This window comes from Ranitomeya variabilis, chromosome 6 (genome assembly GCF_051348905.1).
Source record: "Ranitomeya variabilis isolate aRanVar5 chromosome 6, aRanVar5.hap1, whole genome shotgun sequence".
Taxonomy (NCBI): Eukaryota; Metazoa; Chordata; class Amphibia; order Anura; family Dendrobatidae; genus Ranitomeya; species Ranitomeya variabilis.
Genome location: NC_135237.1, coordinates 374,591,305 through 374,618,036, shown reverse-complemented (window position 1 = coordinate 374,618,036; position 26,732 = coordinate 374,591,305).

Sequence of the window (26,732 nt, the reverse complement as noted above, 5' to 3'; positions counted from 1 at the left end):
TTCTTGGTGTCTGTGCTTTCTTACAATGTGACTATGGGGTTAGTAATGAGAGCGTCTTATTGACGCCTCTCCATTAGTAACCCCGGGGCTTGTTGTCACCTCACAATACAAAGGTGACATAAACTTCCCCAACTATCACCCCACTTGCCAATGCTACAGGGCAAGTGGGAAGAGTGAGGCTATGTGCCAGAATTGGCACATCTTAGAGATCTGCCTTTTCTGGGGTGGCTGAGAGCTGATATTTGCAGCTTGGGTGGGGGATTGTATTCATGACCCCTTCTTAGGCTATTAATATCAGCCCTCAGCTTTCTGCATAGCCTTTGCTGGTTATTAATTATAGGGGGACTCTACGTCATTTTTTGGGGGTCTCACATTTCAATAGCCAGTAAAGGCTAAGTATACAGTTGTGAGCTGATAATAATAGCCTGGGAAGCTCCATGGGTTTTACCCCCTTCACAGGCTATAAACATCGGCCCCCAGCCATTGGCTTTCCCTCTGCTAGTTCCCTCTGCTAAATTACGCAGGAGCCCACACCATTTTTTTCTTAAAAATAATATTTTATTAATTAAATACATGTACAGTAAGCTGCACACACACTGTACTAATTGTATTTGTCACTGACATCTATATATCTACCTATTCTATTTGTAATTACTGTATGTAATCCATCTGTTCTATCTTGTTGGCTACTGCAGTGATTTTACAGTATGCAGCACATGAATTGCTAGCTTTTCTTTTATCTATCTATGCATGTAATATATATACACAGGGCCGTTTCTTCAACAGGGCGGGCAGGGCGGCCACACGGGGCGCCGTGGGGCCGGGGGGCGCAGGAGAGGCCTCGGGCCCCGGTGGTCCCCTGCCCGCTGCTGCTGCTGTTTAAGGGCTGTCAGGGGCGCGGATGCCGCGCTCAGTGCTGAGCGCGGGCGCGCCCTGCCCGAACTCAGCTGCAAATCTGACAGCTGAGCGGTCAGATCATCGCCTCGCGTCGCCGCGCCCCCCCCCCCGCACCGCACATAATGGTTGCGGCCACCTCGGCGCCGCCACTCACCTCCGCTCCGCGCTGGTATGTGGAAACATTTAGCTCCTGCTGATTTCTACTTGGCACCAGGCGACAATGCAAAGGTGTCAGTGACAGCGACATGCCCCAGTTATCTGCCTCTTCTCTCAAAAGTGACTGCCCCGATATACTATGCCATTCACATGCCCCCCAATATACTGTACCATTCACTTGCCCCCAATATACCGTGCCGTTCACCTGCCCCCAATATACCTTGCTGTTCACCTGCCCCCCAAATTACTGTGCCATTCACCTGCCCCAATATACCGTGCCGTTCACCTGCCCCCAATATACCGTGCCGTTCACCTGCCCCCAATATACCGTGCCGTTCACCTGCCCCAATATACTGTGCCATTCACATGCCCCCAATATACCGTGCCGTTCACCTGCCCTAATATACTGTGCCATTCACCTGCCCCAATATACTGTGCCATTCACTTGCCCCCAATATACCGTGCCATTCACCTGCCCCAATATACCGTGCCGTTCACCTGCCCCCAATATACCGTGCCGTTCACCTGCCCCAATATACTGTGCCATTCACATGCCCCCAATATACCGTGCCGTTCACCTGCCCCAATATACTGTGCCATTCACATGCCCCCAATATACCGTGCCGTTCACCTGCCCTAATATACTGTGCCATTCACATGCCCCCAATATACTGTGCCATTCACATACCCCCAATATACTGTGACGTTCACCTGCCCCCAATATACTGTGCCGTTCACCTGCCCCAATATACTGTGCCATTCACATGCCCCCAATATACCGTGCCGTTCACCTGCCCTAATATACTGTGCCATTCACATGCCCCCAATATACTGTGCCATTCACATACCCCCAATATACTGTGACGTTCACCTGCCCCCAATATACCGTGCCGTTCACCTGCCCCAATATACTGTGCCATTCACATGCCCCCAATATACCGTGCCGTTCACCTGCCCTAATATACTGTGCCATTCACATGCCCTAATATACTGTGCCATTCACCTGCCCCAATATACCGTGCCATTCACCTGCCCCAATATACCGTGCCGTTCACCTGCCCCCAATATACCGTGCCGTTCACCTGCCCCAATATACTGTGCCATTCACATGCCCCCAATATACCGTGCCGTTCACCTGCCCAAATATACTGTGCCATTCACATGCCCCCAATATACTGTGCCATTCACATACCCCCAATATACTGTGACGTTCACCTGCCCCCAATATACTGTGCCGTTCACCTGCCCCAATATACTGTGCCATTCACATGCCCCCAATATACCGTGCCGTTCACCTGCCCTAATATACTGTGCCATTCACGTGCCCCAATATACTGTGCCATTCACCTGCCCCCAGTATACCGTGCCATTCACCTGCCCCAATATACCGTGCCATTCACCTGCCCCCCAATACACTGTGCCATTCACCTGCCCTAATATACCATGCCGTTCACCTGCCCCCAATATACGGTGCCATTCACATACCCCCAATATACCGTGCTGTTCACCTGCCCCCAATAATAATTATAATTTATTAAAAAAAGGGAAGATACAAGCCTGCTCTCTATTTATTACTCAAGCCCACAAAAATAATGTTTATTATTTTCGGTGCCGGGGGGGGGGGGGGGGGGGGGAGAAATTTCCTACTCTCGCCCTGTGTCATTTTTGGGCTAGAAACTGCCCTGTATATACATATGTATTTGTGTGTCACTGACATCTATATATCTATTTATTCTATGTGTATATATCAATTCTATCTATTCTATTCTAACCTGTCATGCTGTGATTTTAATGAACGCGGCACATGAATTTCTAGCTTTTATTCTATCTTTTACCGAATATTATCGACCTTTTCCAATTTTAAGAAAAATGCTTGTGTTACCGATCAAGAATCTGAATTTGCGATATTCGTGCCAAATTTATGGTTGGTGATTGTTTTCGGAACATAGTTGCTCACCTCTAGTCATATCTAACTTATCAATGAAAAATGTGTAACACTGGTCAAGACAAAAAAATCATCAGCAAAGGTAATAGGTCTGTTTTATGGAGATTGTACTGATTCCAAAAATATGCTTAGTTTTGCTCTATCACATAAAGTTTCTGAGATAGAAGTATTTTTGTTATTACGTTATTTCTGCATTTTCAATGTATGTGGTTTTTTTATGTGATTCCCATTTCTTTGTTTATCTTACTTAATTGCGAATTTTATTACAGAGACAACATCAGTAAAGGTTTTAGTGAGTTTTATGGGAAGGAGTATTGACAGTGCAGTCAACCAATGACTGCTTCTCAGAAAGTCACATGTTATGAAGAGGAGCTAACTGTTATGAGGTGGTAAGATTTGAGTAAGTCAGAAAAGGATGATGATGGCAGCAAGGACTTGTATGTAAGACTCTGACAAGAGACAGGCCTCTACTGGGATCTGAGCCCTGCCACAGGGAGATAAAAGGGAAGGCAGTGGACAGCTGCCATTGTGAGAGGATTTTCACTGCATTTCTGGGAGGGCAAGTCACCTCAGAGGGAAGAAAATAGCTCAGCCACTGAGGTGTAACTGAGTGAGGGTCTCCATAGAGAGCGAGAGCCTGAAAGCAGACAATATCACACTGAGAAACTGCCTGTCTGCAAATGTCCATCTCTAAGGAACAGGCTGATATAACACCCCAGGTTCCTGGTTGTCACAGTGACATTGCTTTCCTCACGGGGAGAAGATGAAGCTCTAATCCAGCTTGTGGGTGGCTCCGCTATATATATTCTGGCTGGAGGGAAAGTAGTCAGTCAGTCTGTGAGAGAGACAGAGAAAGACAGAGAGAGTCAGGAAGACTGAAGGGGCCGTGCAGCCACGTGAGGTGCTGCAGCTCCTGGAAAGGAGAGAGAAAAGGACAGAACAAGCTATAGAGAGTGAGAAGGGAGACAAAGGAGCAAAGGAGAGTTGAGAGCTGGAGAGAGAAGCTGCGACTGTGCTTCCTCCACGCTGTGCAGATACTGGTAGCCAGAAGACGGAGGTTGTGGGGGTAACTCTGTGCCCCATGGCAGAAACCGGCGGGACAGCTGGATTGCAAGGAATCTGTCCAATATTGGCACCTGAGGACACAGTAGCAAATAGAGCCTAGGTCATGATAGAGATCCTGTAAAATGGCTGGAGCTACCTGTCATACGGGTAGTGTCCTACCTAAAGGGGACAGAGAGAAAATGTGAGGACCTTGTGTGAGGCCTAAGGCAGCAAGGGACTACACCACAGCACTAGAGGGAAGGCTTCCAACCCACCTGGTAAAGGGGATTCCAGATTCGCTTCCAAGCCGGCCGGACCTTACCTGTACCTGTGATCCAGTACCCTGGACTGTGGCTGCCTGAATTCATCAGTAAACAAGGATAAATAGACTGCAACCCTGTGTCCTCCATTTATTCTCAGCACCACACCATCCTTGCCAAACACATCGGGAGCTCTGGGGACCCAGCTTCACCTGTGTGAAGCCATAACATCCCTGCTGCCATAACACCACCCCAGATGACCCCTTTAAGCAGCATCAGTCACCCCTGACCCAATACCACAAGTGGCATCATGAACAAACTTTATTAAAATCCCCTTTGAAGACCGTCCTTTTAACATGGGTGCCCAGGGCCACGGACCGGGTCACCGCCGCCATGACACATCCCTTTAAGTACCAGACCCGGTAACGAGTACCCTACGGCCCTGTCGGGCCTTCCACTGACCCGTTTACCTCACAACTGTATTTAGTTATCTACCAGATTACCTCAAATAAAATAAGTTCTAAAAAAAGCTGCCTCTTTCATCTCTGGGGAAATATCTACATATAGTCTGTCAGCTCATCGCATTTTTAGTTAATTTGTCACCACCATTGAACTGAACTTACTCTACTGTTTTATCTGATTTAAAGGAGAAAAATGCCCCAACATTGTATCAATCATCTGAACAGATTCTGCTATGTGTGTTTTTCTTTTACACCAAAAGGCCAAGTACGTTCAATCACTCATGATATTAAAAAGGTGTACCAGATGTACTTTGAGTGTCCACTTGGTGATCAAGACAAAAGTTGGACCCCTCATGTGATATGCTCAAGTTGTTCTAATGGTCTTCTTGACTTTTTGAATTTGAGGAAAGTGGCAATGCCATTTGCTGTTCCCATGATTTGGAGAAATTCCAAAAATCATAGTGATGACTGCTACTTTTGCTTTGTCAAACTGAAGGGCTTTTCTACAAAGAACAAGCAAAAGATTAATTACCCTGAACTTGAATCTGCAATTAGGCCAGTTTCACATGATCGTACCTTGCCAGTTCCTGTACCACCATTGTCTGCATTGGATGAAAATGAAGTAGAATATGAAGAATATGGAGCTGAAGATACTGGCGAAGACATGGAGACCTCAAGTCAAGATGAGTATGCACCTGATGGAACAGCCAGAATGCTTTACTCAACATGAATTAAATGATCTCATCAGAGACCTTTCATTGTCAAAAGATAAAGCTGAACTTCTTGCATCTAGGTTGAAACAGAAGAATCTTCTTCATGATGATGTCAAAATGTGTTGTTAGCGAAATGGAAGTAACACTTTAACAAAATTTTTCACAGTCGATGGACCAATGCTGTACTGTAACAATGTGAATAGCGTTTTTGAAGAAATGAATCAACAGTGTTTTGTTGCAGATTAGCGACTGTTTATTGACTTATCCCAGAGAAGTTTGAAAGCAGTGTTGCTTCACAATGAAAATATGAAACCATCAATCTCTATTGCTAAAGGAAAATTATGAAAATCTGTCAATTGTTTTGGATGCTATACAATATAAGCATCATCAATCGAATATCTGTGCAGATTTGAAAGTGATTGGTCTGCTAATGGAAATGCAACCAGGTTTCACAAATTATTGTTGCTTCTTGTGTTTATGGGACAGTAGAAATACAGTAGAGCATTATGTTCACCATGATTGGGGACAGAGAAACATATATGCTCTAGGTAGAGATAATGTTCAGCATAATCCTTTAGTTGCTCCAACAAAAATCTTTCTTCTTCCACTATATATAAAGTTGTGATTGATTAAAAACTTTGTAAAAGCCATGGTAAAGACAAATTCACAAGGGTTCCAGTACATTTCACACCGTTATCCAAGAAGTATCATTTTTCCTTGCGGAGATCGACGTGCATGCCAATATGAGGAGACTTAAAACCGCAACGCTCCTCTGGGTAATATGCTAATTATGCAAATTGTCTCTTCAGAGAGAAAGAGAGCTAGAACTCTAGTGCCACCTATTGGAAGGTAGCAATCCTACAAGTCAATGTTGACCCTTTAACAAACCTTGCCACATAACTTAGAATAATAGCCAAACCAGAATCTCAATTCACAGACACTGTGTTTCGGGGTACTGCCTCTCATCAGTGCAAAGCGGAGATCTGGTTTGGCTGTGTGAGAGGTGTCAGACCGTTATCCAAGAAGTATCATTTCTCCTTGCGGAGTTCGACATGCATGCTGAGATTAGAATTAAAGCTGCAATGCTCCTCTGGGTAATATGTTAATTATGCTAATTGTCTCTTTTGAGAGGAAGAGAGCTAGAACTCTAGTGCCCCCTATTGGAAGGTAGCAATCCTACAAGTCAATGATGACCCTTTAATGAGCCTTCTCCCATGACTTAGGATAATAGCCAAACCAGAATCTCAATTTGCAGACACTGTGTTTCGGGGTAGGTGGAGCTAGAGTTCTAGCTCTCTTCCTCTCTGAAGAGACAATTTGCATAATTAGCATAATACCCAGAGGAGCATTGCGGCTTTAAGTCTCCTGATCTCGGCATGCATGTAGATCTCTGCAAGGAGAAACGATACTTATTTTAGCAATGGATATAAAACTTAACAGTTGTTAAGTTTTATATCCATTGCTAAAATAGTATCCTACTTTGGTAGATTACATCCTGCTTTGTATAATATAATGAGAAACGATACTTCTTGGATAACGGTCTGACGCCTCTCACACAGCCATACCAGATCTCCGCTTTGCACTGACAAGGGGCAGTACCCCGAAATACAGTGTCTGCAAATTGATATTCTGGTTTGGCTATTATCCTAAGTCATGTAACAAGGCTCGCTAAAGGGACAACCTTTACTTGTAGGATTGCTACCTTCCAATAAGTGGCACTAGAGTTCTAGCTCTCTTCCTTTCTGAAGAGACAATTTGCATAATTAGCATAATACCCAGAGGAGCATTGCAGCTTTATATCTCCTCATCTCGGCATGCATGTCGATCTCCGCAAGGAGAAACGATACTTCTTGGATAACGGTCTGACGCCTCTCACACAGCCAAAGCAGATCTTCGCTTTGCACTGATGAGGGGCAGTATCCCGAAACGCAGTATCTGCAAATTGAGATTCTGGTTTGACTATTATCCTAAGTCATGTGACAAGGCTCGTTAAAGGGTCAACATTGACTTGCAGGATTGCTACTTTCCAATAGGTGGCACTAGAGTTCTAGCTCTCTTCCTCTCTGAAGAGACAATTTGCATAATTAGTACATTTCACAGAAATTCTCCAGCATTTCACCAGCAAAACTGAAGGAAGTGGTATTTGTTGGTCCTCAGATCAGAGAACTTATGAGAGAAGATGTGTTTGAAGGAACTCTAAATGATAAGGAATTGAGATCTTGTAAAAGCTTCAAGTGGATCTCTGAAAACTTCTTAGGAAAACAAAAATCTCCAGAATATGCTGAAGGTGTTGAGGAACTGCTAAATGCATACCAGTGTCTTGGATGTCGCATGTCTCTGAAAATGCATTTTTTGCATTCACATTTCTGCTCATATTTTGGGTTCTATTTTGCATGTGAAATTATTTTGGTTCAGTAAAAACTGTTTTGTAATGTGAAGCATTTTTTTCTGATATGTAGATTACTGTTTTCATAGTGTTGCCAGTATATTTCCCATACCTTATAATAATGATGCTGCTCCATGAAAACTGTACATGCTGCAGAAAAACTATATACATTTTTTAAATCAGGACAAAAAGATGATTCAGAAAAGTACAAAGTCACCTTTGATGATTACAAAAGTATTTATTAGTAGACCTGTGTAATTGATAAAAAAAGGAATTATTCTGCACAAATTCTTTAAATTGGCCTCTTGGTCAAGTAGCAGAAACACACATAAAAATACAGAAAGCTGTTTGATTTTAAATATTAGTTTGCCTGGATCGAAGACTAGAAGGGTCAAGATAACTTTCATTATTCCACCCCACACCAAAATCCCAGTAGCAAGGCTGAGTTGATTTTTGTGAAGATATCATCATAGTTTTGCCCAATTGGTTCTGAAAGATTTGAAGAATGATGCAAACCAAACCTAAGGCATCATACGGTTTCTACACAAACTATTAGAAGGTGATTGCAAGATATTAGGCTGCGAGCCAAATATCCAGCTTTTGTGAGCAGCCTAAGTGGCCTAAACATGCTACCTTGGCCTGCAGCATCTCCTGACTGGTCTCCCATAGTGCACATCTGGGATTTCATTGTTGGGCAATTACAAAGGTAGGTGTCAGCAGTAGATCTTGATTATTTGCTTGCCCAAATGCATTCAGTGTGGCAGAACATTTCTCAGATTAATAACCTTATTGATAGCAGCCAAAGTGTGTAATTGTGTGTGTTTCTGAGTGTGGAGCTTAAACTTGATAACAAATAAAACTACATATTTAGAAATTTTTAGTTTCTATTTTTCATTATTTGCACATAATTTACATGTCTAATGACTTGTGATTCTCATAATTCCATGACTTTTTCTACTTGCAATTTTAACTTTGAGGAGTGTATATCTGCTATTCTTGTGATTTTTTTCAAATTCCCAGCATAGTCCAGCATGCTTGAGTATTGATGACACCAGCAGCAACTATTTCAAGCTACACTCCAGTTTGATGTTAGCCATTCATTGAGCACCTCAGTTTTTTTTTTTAACAAAATCCATTATGTTGATTTCTAGGTAATAAAGTTGATATATTTGAGAGATATTTTGTAGCTCCATTTTTCATTTGGATTATCTTGCGACTAGTGTTGAGCGATACCTTCCGATACTCAAAGGTATCGGTATCGGATGGGATCGGCCGATATCCAAAAACTATCGGATATCGCCGATACCGATACCCGATACCAATGCAAGTCAATGGGACACAAGTATCGGAAGCTATCCTGGATGGTTCCCAGGGTCTGAAGGAGAGGAAACTCTCCTTCAGGCCCTGGGATCCATATTAATGTGTAAAATAAAGAATAAACTAAACTCCTCATTCTTAGGAACAGAGGCTGCCGGTTACATCGGTAAGGTCCAGGGGCCGCCGGAGGGGTGAGTATATCCATATTTTTTATTTTAATTCTTTATTTTTTACATGAATATGGATCCCAGGGCCTGAAGGAGAGTCTCCTCTCCTCCAGACCCTGGGAACCATACACTGGAAACTTCCGATTCCAATTTCCGATATCACAAAAATATCGGAACTCGGTATCGGAATTCCGATACAGCAAATATCGGCCGATACCTGATACTTGCGGTATTGGAATGCTCAACACTACTTGTGACACTTAGGTACATGTCTCTTTTTCAGCCAGATAATTTTTGGTTATAGGAATATTGGTTGGTCCTATTACTTTTATCTGAGACTAGGTATATCTGCTTTCAGTTACACTTTGAGAGATGATAATTTTCTATGGTGATAATGGCAACAGGGTCAAGTATCCTGGTAGGAATGTTGGTGGAAGCTGTCAAAATAGCCCATGCAATGCCACATCAGATGTACATAGTCCAATTATGAAAGGTTTTCCTACCACAGCACTGGTTGAGAATAAATCTGTGGTATAGCTGTAATTCACATGCAGATAAATAATAAGTTGAGGTTAAGCTGCATCTGATGGACTAGATGACAAAACAAGCAACCAGAGTTATGGTAGTTGTATTGTTGAGCCAAAAAGGAGGAGCTATTATTTATTTAATGACACAGGGGGCACTGCTAGACCTAATATTAACCAACAGGCCAGACCGCATATCAAATATAAAGGCCCCGTCACACTTAGCGAGATCGCTAGCGAGATCGCTGCTGAGTCACAAGTTTTGTGATGCAACAGCGACCTCAGTAGCGATCTCGCTATGTTTGACACGTACCAGCGACCAGGCCCCTGCTGTGAGATCGCTGGTCATGTCGGAATGGCCTGGACCTTTTTTTGATCGTTGAGGTCCCGCTGACACTGCTGAATCGGTGTGTGTGACACGGATTCACCGATGTCTTCACTGGTAACCAGGGTAAACATCGGGTTACTAAGTGCAGGGCCGCGCTTAGTAACCCGATGTTTACCCTGGTTACCATCGTAAATGTAAAAAAAAACAAACACTACATACTCACATTCCAGTGTCCGTCAGGTCCCTTGCTGTCTGCTTCCCGCACTGACTGACTGCCGGCCGTAAAGTGAAACCACAGCACAGCGGTGACGTTACCGCTCTGCTGTAAGGGCCGGCGCTCAGTCAGTGCAGGAAGCGGATGCCGGGGGACGCAAAGGTGAGTATGTACTGTTTGTTATTTTACATTTTACACTGGTAACCAGGGTAAACATCGGGTTACTAAGTGCGGCCCTGCGCTTAGCAACCCGATGTTTACCCTGGTTACCTGGGGACCTCGGCATCATTGGTCGCTGGAGAGCGGTCTGTGTGACAGCTCTCCAGCGACCACACAGCGACTAAACAGCAACGCTGCAGCGATCGGCATCGTTGTCTGTATCGCTGCAGCATCGCTAAGTGTGACAGGACCTTAAGAGTTGGGGGTCACTTGGGGAATAGTGATCACAAAATAATAAGTTTTCGTGTATCCTTTAATAAGATGTGTAGTAGAGGGGTGACAAGGACACTAAACTTCAGGAGGGCAAATTTCCAACGGATGAGAGAGGATCTTGGTGCAATTAACTGGGACGATATCCTGAGACACAAAAATACACAAAGAAAATGGGAGACACTTATTAGCATCCTGGATAGGACCTGTGCACAGTATATACCGTATGGGAATAAACATACTAGAAATAGGAGGAAACCAATATGGCTAAATAGAGCTGTAAGGTGTGCAATAAGGGACAAAAAAAAGCATTTAGAGAATTAAAGGAAGTAGGTAGTGATGAGGCATTAAAAAAATACAGAAAATTAAATAAATTCTGTAAAAAGCAAATCAAGGCAGCAAAGATTGAGACAGAGAGATTCATGGCCAGAGAGAGTAAAAATAATCCCAAAATATTCTTTAACTACATAAATAGTAAGAAATTAAAAAATGATAGTGTTGGCCCCCTTAAAAATAGTCTGGGTGAAATGGTGGATGAGGATGAGGAAAAAGCCAATATGCTAAATGACTTTTTTCATCAGTATTTACAAAAGAAAATCCCATGGCAGACAAAATGACTAGTGATAAAAATTCCCAATTAAATGTCACCTGCTTAACCCAGCAGGAAGTACGGCAGCGTCTAAAAATCACTAAAATTGACAAATCTCCGGGCCCGGATGAGATTCACCCTCGAGTACTGCAGGAATTAAGTACAGTCATTCATAGACCATTATTTTTAATCTTTAAAGACTCCATAATAACAGGGTCTGTACCACAGGACTGACGTATAGCAAATGTGGTGCCAATATTCAAAAAGGGGACAAAAACTGAACTCGGTAATTATAGGCCAGTAAGCTTAACCTCTACTGTGGGTAAAATCCTGGAGGGCATTCTAAGGGATGCTATACTGGAGTATCTGAAGAGGAATAACCTCATGACCCAGTATCAGCACGGGTTTACTAGGGACCGTTCATGTCAGACTAATTTGATCAGCTTCTATGAAGAGGTAAGTTCCAGACTGGACCAAGGGAGCCCAGTGGATTTAGTGTATATGGACTTTTCAAAAGCTTTTGATATGGTGCCACACAAAAGGTTGTTACATAAAATGAGAATAATGGGGATAGGGGAAAATATGTGTAAGTGGATTGAGAGCTGGCTCAGGGATAGGAAACAAAGGGTGGTTATTAATGGAGCACACTCAGACTGGGTTGCGGTTAGCAGTGGGGTACCACAGGGGTCAGTATTGGGCCCTCTTCTTTTTAACATATTTATTAATGACCTTGTAGGGGGCATTCAGAGTAGAATTTCAATATTTGCAGATGACACTAAACTCTGCAGGGTAATCAATACAGAGGAGGACAATTTTGTATTACAGGATGATTTATGTAAACTAGAAGCTTGGGCTGATAAATGGCAAATGAGCTTTAATGGGGATAAATGTAAGGTCATGCACTTGGGTAGAAGTAATAAGATGTACAACTATGTGCTTAATTCTAAAACTCTGGGCAAAACCGTCAATGAAAAAGACCTGGGTGTATGGGTGGATGACAAACTCATATTCAGTGGCCAGTGTCAGGCAGCTGCTACAAAGGCAAATAAAATAATGGGATGCATTAAAAGTGGCATAGATGCTCATGAGGAGAACATAATTTTACCTCTATACAAGTCACTAGTTCGACCAGACTTTGAATACTGTGCACAATTCTGGTCTCTGGTGTATAAGAAAGACATAGCTGAACTGGAGCAGGTGCAGAGAAGAGCGACCAAGGTTATTAGAGGACTGGGGGGTCTGCAATACCAAGATAGGTTATTACACTTGGGGCTATTTAGTTTGGAAAAACGAAGGCTAAGGGGTGATCTTATGTTAATGTATAAATATATGAGGGGACAGTACAAAGACCTTTCTGATGATCTTTTTAATCATAGACCGGTGACAGGGACAAGGGGGCATCCTCTACGTCTGAAGGAAAGAAGGTTTAAGCATAATAACAGACGCGGATTCTTTACTGTAAGAGCAGTGAGACTATGGAACTCTCTGCCATATGATGTTGTAATGAGTGATTCATTACTTAAATTTGAGAGGGGACTGGATACCTTTCTGGAAAAGTATAATGTTACAGGGTATATACACTAGATTCCTTAATAGGGCGTTGATCCAGGGAACTAGTCTGATTGCCGTATGTGGAGTCGGGAAGGAATTTTTTTCCCCAATGTGGAGCTTACTCTTTGCCACATGGGTTTTTTTTGCCTTCCTCTGTATCAACATGTTAGGGCATGTTAGGTTAGGCTATGGGTTGAACTAGATGGACTTAAAGTCTTCCTTCAACCTTAATAACTATGTAACAGTTGCAAAGCTTGCCATGAATTGAATGAGATGATGAAAGGACTTTCCTTTTACAGAGTTTAATGAAGGAAATTAAGGAAAACTCAAATTGTGGAAAGCCTGGATTAGCACAGAACTAATATCAGATGCCACCTTGTGTGTCCATTTTACAAAATTAAATCAAAAGACTCTGCATATGTTATATAACTGCCAAGATTTTTGACCAAGATTGATTAAAGCATAGTTCTATACTGTACTTGGAACTGTGGCTACCTCCAAATTATTTGTTGAGCAATAATACTGAAGGAAGGTCATCACCAAATCTACACTACATTACATTACACCACTGATTGAGTAGGGAACTTTTCTCTAATGATGGCTCTTTTTTCTGCATCTAAACATTTCGGCCATACAGAATGGTATCACATTTCACATGCAGTACCCAGCCACAGGTTGTGCACCCCTGGTTTAGACGAAAGATTTTCCAAAGAAAATTTCAACATCAACATAAAATAGGATTCTTTAGTACAAGAGCAGTGATACTTTTCTGGCTCTTCCAAACGTTGTGATTGGTAATTTACTGAAAGAGCTAAAAAAGGACCTGATTGTCTTGCTTGCAATTAATATTATTCTAAATCATATACTCAATATTTCTAAGGACTTATTGAACCATGGAAATATTCTAGCTACCCAATTTAGGGCAGTACGTGACTCAGTGGTTATCACGGTGTCTTGCAGCACTGGGGTCCTGGGACCAAATCTCACCAACAACACTATCTGGAAGGAGATCGTATGTTCTCCCTTTGTTTGTGTAAGTTTCCTCTTGAACTTCAAAGATGTACTGATGGGTAACTCATATTGTTTGTTTTGCTTTTCTTTGTATTAATATTATAGAATTATAGATGAAATGATCTTAATGGGTTACCATGAAAAAAAAAATTCTAAACTGCTAGAATGTATTATTAAATTCCAATATTGTTATTGCAGAAAAAAAATAAGTTATTTAGGATTTTGGAGTTTTTCAAAATTGACGTCTACTTGGTAACCAAATTGTTACAACTTGTAAGAAGCTGCAACAGTTTTTCCTTAGACTGTTGAAATGTGCAGCGTTTCAACAAACAAGAATAAATCCTTTAGCTCTGCAAATTACTCATGCTGCTTTGTGTACTTGGGCAAATCTAAGAAATATGAAATAAAGGGGTTAAATGAGTTTCTGGTGCAATTAGAATGACTAGTTTCATTGTGTAGAAGAGAGAAAAGAATACTGACAGGGAGTTAAAACCACTTCAGTAGTAGCAAAAGCTTAGATGGCAAAGTGATTGAATGATCTCATTTCAGGCTTTTTGTTAGACAACAGGCAGTGCTCTATGAAGATTGATACAGAAGTGTTGGGCTTCGTTTGCTGGATCATCAAACGGATTGATATTATACTCCAACAGTGGATGAAGACAAAGTAACTGTTATCATACTCAATACAAGAGCTTGTCAGCAGTAGAAAATCATCCCATGTCACTGATTATTGGAGAATTTCATGACTGTCATGAGAATTTATTAGGATGATGTCATAATGTTCAAACAGCCATATGAGAAATGCCGGAGGAAAGAATAAAAATCCCGGCAAATGTACCCCATCTAAGTAAGAAGAAAACTTGTATAGCACAGCACTGTATATTGCTATCTGTAGTCAATACCCTGACTGTAAGAAAATCAAATAATGAATTTTATATTTATTATCACTATATTCTATTAAAGAACATTTGTAAGACTATTTTTTAACAATTATATTTGCTATACATTGTAACAAATGATGTAACTGGTCAAATATAAAGACAATCAATATAAACTTTTATTAAATAACAATTAAAAACACATAACATAACATCAGACCAAAAAATGGGAAAGAGGGTGAAACTCGAACACCAAATACACTCAGCGTGATACATAGGTGACTGACATCCACACCCGGTATGAACACCAAACTCCCGGTAGCTATATATAGATATAAAAATATACACTCACTGGCCACTTTATTAGGTACACCTGTCCAACTTCTTGTTAACACTTAATTTCTAATCAGCCAATCACATGGCGGCAACTCAGTGCATTTAGGCATGTAGACATGGTCAAGACAATCTCCTGCAGTTCAAACCGAGCATCAGTATGGGGAAGAAAGGTGATTTGAGTGCCTTTGAACGTGGCATGGTTGTTGGTGCCAGAAGGGCTGGTCTGAGTATTTCAGAAACTGCTGATCTACTGGGATTTTCACGCACAACCATCTCTAGGGTTTACAGAGAATGGCCCGAAAAAGAAAAAAAATCCAGTGAGCGGCAGTTCTGTGGGCGGAAATGCCTTGTTGATGCCAGAGGTCAGAGGAGAATGGGCAGACTGGTTCGAGCTGATAGAAAGGCAACAGTGACTCAAATCGCCACCCGTTACAACCAAGGTAGGCCTAAGAGCATCTCTGAACGCACAGTGCGTCGAACTTTGAGGCAGATGGGCTACAGCAGCAGAAGACCACACTGGGTACCACTCCTTTCAGCTAAGAACAGGAAACTGAGGCTACAATTTGCACAAGCTCATCGAAATTGGACAGTAGAAGATTGGAAAAACGTTGCTTGGTCTGATGAGTCTCGATTTCTGCTGCGACATTCGGATGGTAGGGTCAGAATTTGGCGTAAACAACATGAAAGCATGGATCCATCCTGCCTTGTATGGAGCATCTTTGGGATGTGCAGCCGACAAATCTGCGGCAACTGTGTGATGCCATCATGTCAATATGGACCAAAATCTCTGAGGAATGCTTCCAGCACCTTGTTGAATCTATGCCACGAAGAATTGAGGCAGTTCTGAAGGCAAACGGGGGTCCAACCCGTTACTAGCATGGTGTACCTAATAAAGTGGCCGGTGATTGTATATATATATATATATATATATATATATATAGGAAAACAGAACAAAAAAACTCATAAAAAGGTGGACTTTATTTGCCCAAACGGCGTGGCAACGTTTCGGATATAGTATCCTTTCTCAAGAAAGGATAACATATCCGGCTTGAGAAAGGATACTATATCCGAAATGTTGCCACGCCTTGTCAGATGACAAATGCACTCCCAGGGTGCAGCAGGCCCCCGATAATAAATGCTAAAGCAGCACAGGTGCAAGCTACTGATGAGAGGAGCCACCCACTCGCCCAAATATTAGAGAGGTTGACTGCCTAGTAGCAAAAATGCACACAGGTAAGGCTTGCATAAGACACTATTCACACCGCCTGCTAATACTATGGGTGTGATCAATAGGTTGTCCAGACACTGTGCATCACATTTATCTGTGTGAATAGAGTCTTATGCAAGCCTTATCTGTGTGCATTTTTGCTACCAGGCAGCCAACCCCTCTAATGTTTGGGCGAGTGGGTGGTTGCTCTCATCAGTAGCTTGCATCTGTGCTGCTTCAGCATTTATTATCAGGGGCCTGCTGCACCTTGCGAGTGCATTTGTCATCTGACAAGGTTTTGGTGAGTTTGCTCTTCATGTTGTGTTTTTTTGAATTTTTATATGTTGGCTGTTTTTGATATTAGAGTAGGACTCGGAAGTTTATGAGGACCCTTGACGTTAGGTTGCAAGCTTATCCATTTTGGCCAAAATTGTAACTAATACCTCATCTAATGTATTATATACATTATTTAATTTTTCATCTTTTTTGCAATTTTTTATCATCTTTTTTCAGGGTGCAGCAGGGCCCCTTTATGTTGTTCCTTGTGTGTTGCATGTATATACACTCACCGGCCACTTTATTAGGTACACCATGCTAGTAACGGGTTGGACCCCCTTTTGCCTTCAGAACTGCCTCAATTCTTCGTGGCATAGATTCAACAAGGTGCTGGAAGCATTCCTCAGAGATTTTGGTCCATATTGACATGATGGCATCACACAGTTGCCGCAGATTTGTCGGCTGCACATCCCAAAGATGCTCCATACAAGGCAGGATGGATCCATGCTTTCATGTTGTTTACGCCAAATTCTGACCCTACCATCCGAATGTTGCAGCAGAAATTGAGACTCATCAGACCAAGCAACGTTTTTCCAATCTTCTACTGTCCAATTTCGATGAGCTTGTACAAATTGTAGCCTCAGTTTCCTGTTCTTAGCTGAAAGGAGTGGTACCCGGTGTGGTCTTCTGCTGCTGTAGCCCATCTGCCTCAAAGTTCGAAGCACTGTGCGTTCAGAGATGCTCTTAGGCCTACCTTGGTTGTAACGGGTGGCGATTTGAGTCACTGTTGCCTTTCTATCAGCTCGAACCAGTCTGCCCATTCTCCTCTGACCTCTGGCATCAACAAGGCATTTCCGCCCACAGAACTGCCGCTCACTGGATTTTTTTTCTTATACGGACCATTCTCTGTAAACCCTAGAGATGGTTGTGCGTGAAAATCCCAGTAGATCAGCAGTTTCTGAAATACTCAGACCAGCCCTTCTGGCACCAACAACCATGCCACGTTCAAAGGCACTCAAATCACCTTTCTTCCCCATACTGATGCTCGGTTTGAACTGCAGGAGATTGTCTTGACCATGTCTACATGCCTAAATGCACTGAGTTGCCGCCATGTGATTGGCTGATTAAAAATTAAGTGTTAACAAGAAGTTGGACAGGTGTACCTAATAAAGTGGCCAGTGAGTGTATATAGTGCTGGACAGCCCGCCTGCTAATAATATGGGCGTGATCAATAGGTTGTCCAGACACTGTGCATCACATTTATCTGTGTGAATAGTGTCTTATGCAAGCCTTACCTGTGTGCATTTTTTCTACTAGGCAGCCAACCCCTCTAATGTTTGGGCGAGAGGGTGGTTGCTCTCATCAGTAGCTTGCACCTGTGCTGCTTTAGCATTTATTATCAGGGGCCTGCTGCACCCTGCGAGTGCCTTTGTCATCTGACAAGGTTTTGGTGAATTTGCTCTTCATGTTGTGTTTTTTTGAATTTTTCTATGTTAGCTGCAGGTGTACAAATATGTTGTAACAAAATACAAACCTATATATAAACCCACAAATAAGGCCTAGATTTAAAGCATTTCCAAGTTAAATTCTTCAAAAAGGTGCAAGGAAGCATATGCCAAAGATAGAATAAAATGTAATTTTTATTGATTCAATTCAAAAAAATAAAAAAATAAATATTAAAAATGGAGAAACAATTACAAAAGAATATCCCACAAGGGATATACCTTATTTAGTATAACTAAATCTTACTACATAGCCTAATTAAGTATTAAATAAGTGTGAAGGAGCAATATGGTAATCCTAAATGCAAATTATGTTGGTAGAGATCCACTTGTGCTTCGGTATTTGTATGAGTAGTTTACATGTATAGGTAGGTTTCAAAGCCAAGTGGCTGGTTTAACACAAGTAAGAAGCATCCTGTGTCTCTATATCAACAGAACAATGCATAACTTTGATTGTGCTACCAAAACAACAAAACATACAAGTAGATTTCACAGTACTATGTAAAAAATTCTAATAAATCCATGTGCCAAATAAGACTACAACAAGGCTTTAAAATTAAGGCTATGTGCACACTTTGCGGATTCCACTGCGGATTTTTCGACAGCGGAATTCCAAAATCCGCAGTGAAAACCCGTTGCGGTTTTTACTGCGGATTTATCGCGGTTTTTACTGAGGATTCTTATGCGGTTTTTCATCTGCATTTTCCTATTGGAGCAGGTGAAAATCCGCAGAAAAGAAGTGACATGCTGCGGAATGTAATCCGCAGCGTTTCCGCGTGGCTTTTTCCACAGCATGTGCACAGCGTTTTTTGTTTCCCATAGGTTTACATTGTACTGTAAACTCATGGGAAACTGCTGCGGATCCGCAGCGGTCAAATCCGCTGTGGATCCGCAGCAAAATCCGCAAAGTGTGCACATAGCCTGAGAGTATAGAGCGACACGTACAAACAGAGTGGTAGAGTGTCCACTCACAAACACCACACATAACTGATACTAGTGCACCCGCGTGCACCGCTGGGGGCCTTTTAAACACAAGGCTCTACCCCAAACACTCATGCCCAGTCAGGCGAGACCACAGCACCAGGCAATGCCTGGGATCTATCCCGTGCAGCGAGAGAATCCCGACGCCTAACAGTGGGTGATTAAATGGTGTAGGCTGGCTGTGCTGAGAGACCTGATACCTCATGCAACAGCTCAAACTGCTTTTCTGCTCAGCCACACTCAGGTGCCACAAACATCAGTTTCATAGACTACTATTGTTAGAAAAATGTAAGGATAGTAACACAGGTAGTTGACTGATCAATTGACGCACAGGAGAAATGTGATAATGGCACAACAGCAGTCAGCCTTGAGCCATGCATGGGGTATCATGGTCTGAGACATAATTTAGAGCTTAGAATTTAAGTTTAAATTAAGATGAGGAGGGTGAGGAAGTGGTGTAAGCCTGCTGTGCTGGGAGCCCTGATACCTCTTGCAACAGCTCAAACTGCTTTTCTGCTCAGCCACACTCAAGTGGCACAAATATCAGCTTCATAGACTACTATTGTTAGACACATTTAAAGTTAGCAATCTGCCCCAGTGTGTTCAGCATTCTGCCCCAGTGTGTCCAGCATTCTTCCCCCAGTGTGTCCAGCATTCTGCCCTCAGTGTCTCCAGCATTCTGCCCCAGTGTGTCCAGCATTCTGCCCCCAGTGTGTCCAGCATTATGCCCCAGTGTCTCCAGCATTCTGCCCCCAGTGTGTCCAGCAATCTGCCCCCAGTGTGTCCAGCATTCTGCCCCCAGTGTGTCCAGCATTCTGCCCCCAGTGCCTCCAGCATTCTGCCCCCAGTGTGTCCAGCAATCTGCCCCCAGAATGACCAGCATTCTGCCCCAGTGTGTCCAGCATTCTGCCCCAGTGCTCCAGCATTCTGCCCCCAGTGTGTCCAGCATTCTGCCCCAGTGCTCCGGCATTCTGCCCCAGTGTGTCCAGCATTCTGCCCCAGTGCTCCAGCATTCTGCCCCCAGTGTGTCCAGCATTCTGCCCCAGTGCTCCGGCATTCTGCCCCAGTGCTCCAGCATTCTACCCCCAGTGTGTCCAGCAGTCTGCCCCCAGTGTGTCCAGCATTCTGCCCCAGTGTGTCCAGCATTCTGCCCCAGTGTGTCCAGCATTCTTCCCCCAGTGTGTCCAGCAATCTGCCCCCAGTGTCTCCAGCATTCTGCCCCCAGTGTGTCCAGCACTCTGCCCCAGTGTGTGTAGCATTCTGCCCCAGTGTGTGTAGCATTCTGCCCCCAATGTGTCCAGCATTCTGCCCCAGTGTGTCCAGCATTCTGCCCCAGTGTGTCCGGCATTCTGCCCCAGCGTGTCCAGCATTCTGCCCCCTAGTGTCTCCAGCATTCTGCCCCAGTGTCTCCAGCATTCTGCCCCCAATGTGTCCAGCATTCTGCCCCCAGTGTCTCCAGCATTCAGCCCCCAGTGTGTCCAGCATTCTGCCCCCAGAGTGTCCAGCATTCTGCCCCAATGTGTCCAGCAATCTGCCCCCAGTGTCTCCAGCATTCAGCCCCCAGTATGTCCAGCATTCAGCCCCCAGTGTGTCCAGCATTCTGCCCCCAGTGTGTCCAGTAATCTGCCCCCAGTGTCTCCAGCATTCTGCCCCCAATGTGTCCAGCATTCTGCCCCCAGTGTCTCCAGCATTCTGCCCCCCAAAAAAGTTCTTCTTACCTGTCCATGCTCCTGCAGCAAAGGCGAAGCTCCCTCCACTCAGCTGAAGCGCGCACTTGCCGGCAACTGACACTGACGTGAGTCGCTGGCAATGTGCACGCTGTGGCTAACGTCAGCTGCCAGCCTCCGAATGGCTGGCAGCTGTCAACTATTGACGTGCAGGCGCAGGCCTGCACATCAATAGTGTTGCTGCAGCATCACTAAGGGCCCGGTTTAGCCTGCCAGTAGGGGCCCGGTGAGCAGATGAGACAGGGCCCGATGCGGGCCCCCTCTGCCCACCGGGCCCCATACGCCAGTCAGGGTAGTAATGCCCTGATGGCGGCCCTGAGCACATTCGATTTAGATTCTGAAATGTGGCCTGGTGTATGGCCCACACTTTTAGCAAAAAGGATTTAGATTCTGAAATGTGGCCTGTGTATGGTCCATACTGCTAGCACAGTTTAGATTCTGATATGTGGCCTCACCTCTGGCCTACACTAATAGCACAAAGGATTTAGATTCTAAAATGTGGCCTGGTGTCTGGCCCACACTATTAGCACAAACTATTTAAATTCTGAAACGTGGCCTGGTGTATGGCACACACTATTAGCAGAAATGATTTAGATTCTGAAATGTGGCCCTCTGGTCTAAACCATTAGCACAAACAATTTAGATCTTGAAATGTGGCCTTGTCTCTGGCCCACACCATTGGCACAAATGATCTAGATTCTGCAATGTGGCCTCGTGTATGGGCTACACTTTTAACTGAAAGGATTCAGATTCTTAAGTGAGGCCTGGTGTCTGTTCCACGCTATAAGCACAAATGATTTGATTCTGAAATGTGGCCTTGTGTATGGATCACACTATTAGCAGAAAGCATTTCAATTCTGAAATATGGACTCCTGGCTGGACCACACTATTAGCACAAAGGTTCCAGATTCTGAAATGTGGCCTGATGTATGGTCCACACTATTAGCAGAAAGGATTTAGATTTGGAAATGTAGCCTGGTGTCTGGCTCACAATATTAGCACAAACAATTTAGATTCTGAAATGTAGTGTGGTCTCTGGCCCACACTATAACCACAAACAATTTAGATGCTGGAAGGCCGATTTCACACAGAATCCTATTTATCTGAACTATGTGACTACTTGCAGCAGCAGAAGCAGCCTCTCTGCACTGTTACACTGCACAATGGTGCAAAAACAACATGTCCGCTTTTTGTATGGAGAAGGACATGTCACTTTTGAAGTCAATGACAGATGCCCTTCTGTCTGGATGTTGTGGATGGTTTCTGAGCCCTGGCTGCTGGAATCTCCACACATTAGGTTAAAAAAAATATACAGTCCGATGCTACTCTGATATCCCCCCGCCCCCTCCCCTCATCAAACACGTGCCCACCCCTGGCTCATCATACTGCACCACTATCCTATCCAAAGTCCTAAAAAAATTAATTTAACAAACTTTGGTTGAATTTTGCCAATTTTGAGGAAAATGCTCGGGAATCCGAACACAAATCCGAATGACCATTGGTCCTAGGGTGCTGTGGGTTAGAGGATTTTGGGGCAGAAGAAAAACAGGTCTCATTGATGGATTGGAAATTTAATTGTGAACAACATTAACTGTTATGGTGGCAGAGAAAGTGGACTGAGCAAAATGCAGATTCCAGCTAATGGTGTCACTGTTAGATGTTACATTATCCTGCTGTCATTGAGATGAGCAATGGGAGATAAATTCAATTACGCCCTTCCCTTAAGGTACCGTCACATTAAGCGACGCTGCAGTGATATAGACAACGAGCTGATCGCTGCAGCATCGCTGTTTAGGTCGCTAGGAGACGTCAGACACCGGCAACAGCAGAATGATGCAGGAGCGATCCAGTGACATACTTATAGTTCTTGCTGGTTGTTCGCTCCAGTTCGCTCCATGAAGAAACATTGCAGGCATCATTGCTTTTGCTGTCAAACACGATGTTACACGCTGATCTGACGACCAAATAAAGTTCTGGACTTGTAGCTCCGACCAGCGATATCACAGCGGGATCCAGATCGCTGCTGCATGTCAAACACAACGAGATCGCTATCCAGGACGCTGCAACGTCACGGATCATCGTCGTTCTCGTTGGAAAGTTGTTTAGTGTGAAGGTACCTTTACTTCCCACTAATCTACTTGGCAGAGTTTGAAATTGAAGTCAAATGTGACTTGCGTTTGGTACTACTATTTCTGGAACTTTGGCTGCTGGCCCTACCGGTGGTGTTTAGAGCTGCTGCCAGCAACCACATTTTTATTGATCACATTAGTGTTTTGTTTTCTTTTTATTGCCCTGCCATGTCTGTCCCCTGTGCCATGTTTGTATTTAACATATATTTTGAATAAAAGTATAACTTTTAATATGTCTCTAAACTTTATTAACAATGTTAACCAGTTTTTGGTCTAAAATTCGCCCACCCTTGACAAAAAAGCTTAGCCCAAAATAAAAAGGTCACTATGTGAGTACACACAAAGAAATACATTTGTGGCAACAGCTAGCAGTATTGTTGTGACACCTATGATTAGTGATGAGCGAGTGTACTCGTTTTCCCGAGCACGCTCGGGTGACCTCCGAGTATTTATGACTGCTCGGAGATTTAGTTTTCATCGTGGCTGCTGAATGATTTACAACTATTAGCCAGGCTGAGTACATGTGGGAGTTGCCTGGTTGCTAGGGAATCCCCACATGTAATCAAGCAGGCTAGTAGCTGTGAATCATTCAGCTGTCGTGATGAAAACTAAATCTCCAAGCAGTCATAAATACTCAGAGGTAACCCGAGCAACGAGTACACTCGCTCATCACTACCTACGATCGTTAAATTGGACTGGTCAAACAGTTGCAAAACCTTAACCTATTAATGTTGTTTTTGTTTAGATTTAGACGCAGAGGCGTAGCTAGGGTTTTGGTTCAGGGGGTGAAGCTTCTGAGTTAGTCCCTAACCAGATAACCTTGATTACAACTGGGTGATGCACCCTAATAGTGGAGGAGAGCCTCAGCAGATGACAGCGATGTTGCTGAAAATAATCTCTATACAAAGAGCAACATTGATATTACCACCATATGGTCAGTGGTAGATACCAGTCCTACAGAACATATAACAGATCAAAGTACAGTTAAAGATGGTGACTTACCACTGACGTTCTTTCTGATGGAGTTGTTCACTTTTCCTATCTTTTCCTTCTGCCCTTGACCGACACAACTTCTTCCACCTAGGACTTGTCTGCAGAGATTACAACACAGTCATATTTCACTTGTGATATTTTCAGCACATCATCATCTATTTCCAACCTGCACAAACTCCTCATCCAACTGGTACCCCAATGCTGCTGCCGTATGTGTCCTTATTAGTGATGAGCAAATATACTCATTACTCAAGATTTCCCGAGTATGCTCGGGTGACCTCCGAATATTTTTTAGTGCTCGAAGATTTAGTTTTCCTCACCTCAGCTGAATGATTTACATCTCTTTGTCAGCTTGATTACATGTGGGGATTCCCTAGCAACCTGGCAACTGCCACATGTACTTATGCTGGCTAACAGATGTAAATCATTCAGCTGCGGTGATGAAAACTAAATCTCCGAGCAATAAAAAATACTCAGAGGTCACCTGAGCATGCTCGGGAAATCTCGAGTAACGAGTATATTCGCTCATCACTAGTCCTTATTACTGCACCTTCTGTGTGGTTCTCTGTGCCCTCTAAATTCTAAAGCAACCTTCTAGAATATAGTAATGCTGGGCACAAGTGCCCTAGAAAACAGTGCCCGCATTTTGTTTCCTAGAAAGTAAGAATTTCTTGTGTGCCCCTTTCATTGTCGCAGTAACCTGAGTTCCCCTTTAACAATAATTGCCAATTTAACTCTCCCCTCTTTGCAGCTCCCCTATACACAGCATGATGCTCTTTTATGCATAACATGGTGCCTCCTCACTGCAATGTACCCCTACACAATATACTGACCCCTTAGTAGCCCCCAAACTGCTTGATGGCCCCAACACTGTCTGATGGTCCCTTCACTGTAATCCCCACACTGTATGATGCCCCCCTAGATAGCCTCCATATAGTTTAATGTGCCAGATAGTCTACAATATAGTATACCGTAATACATTCCCCATAGGCCTGTATAGTATAATGCACTTCAAAAAGGATATAGTATAATGCTCTCCCCATAGGCCTGTATAGTATAATGCACTCCCCATAGGCTTGTACAGTTATATGAAAAAGTTTGGGCACCCCTATTAATCTTAAGCTTAATGTTTTATAAAAATAATAAAAAAATTATAAAAATACCTTCATCCAGGGTCCAGGAACTCATTAAAAGCTGCAGGAAGCGACTAGAGGCTGTTATTTTTGCAAAAGGAGGATCTACTAAATATTAATGTCACTTTTCTGGTGAGGTGCCCATACTTATGCACCTGTCAAATTTTGTTTGTTGATATATGAAACTGAAATAGCTGTTGAAAAAAAAACAATTTTTATAAAACATTCAGCTTAGGATTAATAGAGGTGCCCAAACTTTTTCATATAACTGTATAATATAATGCTCTCCCCATAGGCATGTATAGTATAATGCACTCCCTATAGGCCTGTAAAGTATAATGAACTCCCCTTAAGCCTGCATAGTATAATGAACTCCCCATAGGCCTATATAGTATAAAGCACTCCACAAATACCTGTATAGTATAATGCACTCCCTAAAGTCCTGTATAGTATAATGCACTCCCCATAGGCCTGTACAGTATAATGCATCCCTATAGGCAGCCAGTACAGTATAATAGACCTCCACAGCCAGCCAGTATAGGATAATGCATCCCCATTAGGCAGCCAGAACAGTATAATGCACCTCCATAGGCAGCCAGTACAATATAATTGTAACAACTCTGCTGGCATCACGGCATGGCCTCTCATCTCTCACACTATCTTACCCACTGCTCCAGGTCATGATGTGGTTTCTGTTTCATGCCAGCTCCATATTCTCTGTCTCTGCTCTCTACATGCTTCCTGGCTGTGTGCATAGGGGGGCGGCGCCTGAACTCTCTGGTTCTTATAGGAATCAGGTGCACCTGTCTAATCTGTTCCTAACCAATTACCAAGAGGCCTCCAGTATTTAGTGCAGCTCCACCCAGTGGACTGGGCCTGTGCAATGTGTTAGCTCAGTTTGTGTTTAGCTTCTGAGTTTGCCAGGCCTTGCTCTGTGTTACTCCCTCTCTAGAGGCTTTTCTCAGTGTTCTTGCCTTGATCTTGTTGTCCGCCCTCCAGGAGGCAGAATATCCTGGTCCCAGTGTCTTTGTTCTTGTTTCTTGTCTTGTTCCATTTCCTTGTCTGAACTTAGTCTTATCTCGGTTTCCTTGTCTGTGGCTTCCTTCCCTGTTGTGTCTTTCCTTGTGTTTCTCAGTCTGCTTATGCTCCGCACTCTTGCGGCTCTGCCTGCTCTGTACTTTTGTGGCTTTACCTCTGCTCTGCACTCCTGCGGTTTGGCTCCTTTCTACTCTGCTTATCTTCTGTTGCTGCAGTAATCTCTTGCTGCAGCTCCTCTCCGCATTCCTTGCGGTTCTGTTCTGCTTTGCTGCTGCATAAACCTCTTGCTGCAGCTCCTCTCCACATTCCTTGTGGCTCCGCTCTGCTTAGCTTCTGCTGGTTCTCGTCCTGTGTGAACAGGTCCCAACCTGTTCCTTCATTCTCCTTTCCTTCTGGCTTGTTTCCTTTCCTGCACCTCCTGTGTGAAGAGGTCCTTACCTGTTCCTCCATACTTCTTATCCGTTCCTGCACCTCCTGTGTGAACAGGTCCCTACCTGTTCCTCCATACTACATATCCATACCTGCACCTCCAGTGTGAAC